Consider the following 3,908-nt stretch of genomic DNA (forward strand, 5'->3'; position numbering starts at 1 on the left):
TGTCCCAGGGTTGTGTATATAGCACTATTTACCTCTATCCCCTTTACCATTTGCATACATTTGTATCTTCTCCTGTCTTCATCGTTCGTCTGATATCCTTCCTTTTCTTGTATATTGTCATACCCATCGCTGAGCTAACTAACATGTGTCTGTCATCTCACTAGTGAATTACTCTCCCTTTCATCAATGAATCTTGATTGCATGTTTGACCAAGTTGGTAGAATTCTTCAATTTCATCATTGTACCATTAGAAGTTGTAACCATATGGGTATAATCATATCACAGACAGCATTGTATGTCAAGATATATCTTGAAATGTTCTTTTTGATGATGAATTTGATGACTTTCCTATTCAATTTGTCATTCTGGTGTAGGAAACTATATGATTATCAGTCTCAAAAAGGTCAGTAGCTGTCCATTCACTTTACTCATACCTGGGATGTTGATCTTTATACATGCAATTTCATTTTTGATGACTTCCAATTTTCCTAGATTCATATTTCATGAATTCCATATCTTGACTATTAATTGGTGTTTATATTGAGAAATTGCATGTTCTCAATTTGAGTCATGTGCCATCAGCAAATGAAGGTCTTGGAAGCTTTGCTCCATCCAGCCATTAAAGCATTTTGAGTGCTTTCCAATCAGAGGGACTCATCTTTTAGAACTATATAACAATGTTCCACTGTGTATTTTAAGGTTTTCTTTTACTTATCATTCAAGTTGAGTCCTGGTGTGGCTCTGTGGGTTAATGCACCAGACTGCAAAGCCGTTTGAACTGCAAGGTCAGTGGTTCAATCTCACCAGCTGCTCCTTGGAAACCCTCTACAGGGTCGCTATGGGTTGGAATCAACTCAATGGCATTAAACAACAACAAATCATTCATAAGTGGTCAGATTCTCCTTCTTCCTAGTCTGTCTTAGTCTGGAAGCACCACTAGAATCTGTCAACCATTCCATACCATTACAACCAGTAACAAAGCTTCTAGCGTCATAGCAACAGTCACCACAATATGACAAATTGACAGATGAATGGTGGATTGTAACATCTGTAATAAAGAAATAAACAGCCTAAGTTCTGAGAAATAAAAAGAGGAATTGAAAAAACATGAATACTAACAGAATAAATTAAACTGCTATTTTAAATTTTAAATTATACTTATAAATGTATTTTAAAGAAATAGAAATTGTGTATTTTGAGTGAGCAAGGATAATGCACAAAGATGACCATATACTAGACCAAAAATTAAGTTTCAATAAGTTTTCACAATCTAAGACACTTTACAGAATGTGTTCTGACTCTAATGCAATTAAATTTGAAATTAATAACAAAAAGTCAGCATGAACATCCTATATAATATGAAACTAAAATATAAGTAAATTAAGAAATATAAAATGAAAATCCCATATTTTCTAAAAGAACAAGTAAGAATTATCATACAGTTAGAACTGTAAGAAATTAAAACTAAGATATTTTATTAGCATATAAAACTACTGAAATAATTTAAGAGATATGTTATGGCTTTAACTTCATTTATCTGGAAACAAGGAAAATGGAAAATAAATGTTCTAATTCTTCAAATTAAGAAGGTGGCAAAAGAAAACAGTAAACCCAAAGAAATACTCTGGAAGGAAATACTACAAGGAATATAATCAATGATTGAGAGCAAAAAAAAAAACAGTTGCTGTTGTTGTTAAGTGTTGTCAAGTCAATTCCAACTCATATAGACCCTGTATAGGTTTTCCAAGGAGTGGCTGGTGAATTTGAACCACTGACCTTGTGGTTCAAATCCACTTTGTGGTCCAGTACTTTATCCCATAGCACCATACCAGGACTCCATAGATACACCAAAACCTGCTTCTTAAAATTAATGACATTCTACAGTACTGATAAAAAAGAGACGTAAGCTACGTAAACAAGATAGACATTCTTCTACTTGAAATGCCTTGTTTAATCTTATAAAATTATGTTGTTATTAATAAATCTATAAGTATGTATTAGATTAAGTGACTTTTCATATTTTCCTATCCTTTCAAATACATTTGCAGACATTCAAATTTATGTTAAAATACTGAAATTGAATGAGCTTTTGTTACATCAGTACTGTTGTTGTTGTTGTTGTTGTTGTTATGTGCCGTGGAGTCGGTTCCGACTCATAGCGACCCTGTACAGGGTTTCCGAGGCATCAGTACTAGCCACTGGAAAAATGTAATATTAAATACGATACATAGTAGCTATAAAATATGAGATATTTAGGAATTAACAAAAAGAAGCCTTGAAAATATTAAAATTAAACAATATAAAAGAAAGACAATGAGGTGAATATATTACTATTTATGGTTTGATGTGATAGTTAATTTTATGTGTTATCTGGGCTAGGCTATGGTGCGCAGTTTTGGATCCAATATTAGTTTAGATGTTGCTATGAAGGCATTTACATGTGATTAATCTTTAAACCGTTATTAAGTTCAATCGAGTGGGTTCAGACTCATAGTAACCTGTATAGGCTTTCCAAGGAGTGGCTGGTGAGTTTGAATCACCAGCCTGTGGTTCAAACTGACTCTGCAGTCCAATGCATTATCCTCATAGTGACCTTATATAGGGTTTCTGAGGAGCACCATACCAGAACTCTAGTCTTTAGTCATGGAGATCCTGGATAGAGTTTCTGAGCTGGAAATCTGTATGGGAGCAGAAAGCCTCCTCTTTCTTCTATGGGGTAGCTGGCAGTTCCTAACTGCTGCTGATTTGCAGTAAGCGGCCTGACTTGTAACCCATAACCCATTATGCTACCGGAAGTCCCTATAACATGGATAAGACTTAAAAAACAAAACAAAAGCTTTTTTGTAATCATTAATAATTATGTATTTCATATTTTATGTTTATACTGTCCCCTATGGTTGGAGTTTTGATGTGGCGCTGTGGGTTAATGTGCCAGACTGCAAAGCCGTTTGAACTGCAAGGTCGTCGGTTCAAGCTCATAAGCTGCTCCTTGGAAACCCTATACAGGGTCGCTATGGGTTGGAACCAATTCGATGGCACTTAACAACGACAACAATGGTTGGAACCAACTCAACAGCACTTAACAACAACAATGTCAAAATAAAGCAAACAAAAACAAAACAAAACCAACAAATCAAAAAACAAAATCTAGAAACAACTTCTACAGGTTCATTAAATGTAAATTTTTTTCTTCTCAAGCTTTTCTACTGATAAGCGCATTTCAATTCTATGTGTGTTATAGTAAAAGAGTATAAATTTCTTACCGAGTCTTAACTTACAAATACTTATTCATGAAAATGTATAAATCTTATGATTTCCCTTCTTTGTGGCAGCAGGTGTAAGAAGAAATAGTTGGTTCCTGTCTTTGGAGGGTAGAGGTGGTTCTGACATGAACCAGACCATTGGACTTTATTTACTTTTAACCCCCCGTGTCCTTATTGGGCCAATTTTTCACTTTCTGGATTGCATGTGTCCATCCTAAGCCTGCAATTCACTTGTCAGTTCAGGCTCATCATCTGTTCTTCTAAATGTGTTGACAATGTGTTGAATCTGTAAGTAATTCAGGTTCCTTAGGACTAAGTCATGACAAAGACAGGAGAGATAGCCCTAGGCTAGATCATTAGTGTGTGCCATTGTCCAATGCCATCCTCTCGAGATAAGAATTATTTCCACTTCTCCCTAAAAAGGATAGAAAATACATACACACACATTTGCCAAATGAATGGCATCAAACTATGTACTTGAGATCACATTCATCTGTTCTGTAACCAAATCACTTACCATCAACATCATTTTCATAAAGGTGATCTTCTTCTTACCTACACATGTTTTTCACTGTAAGGTACCCAGGAACCATTCCAAGGTATGTAGTCAGCTAACAGGGTCTCTCAACTTATTAAAAAAAGATC

The sequence above is a fragment of the Chrysochloris asiatica genome, unplaced genomic scaffold, assembly GCF_000296735.1.
Source record: "Chrysochloris asiatica unplaced genomic scaffold, ChrAsi1.0 scaffold00021, whole genome shotgun sequence".
Taxonomy (NCBI): domain Eukaryota; kingdom Metazoa; phylum Chordata; class Mammalia; order Afrosoricida; family Chrysochloridae; genus Chrysochloris; species Chrysochloris asiatica.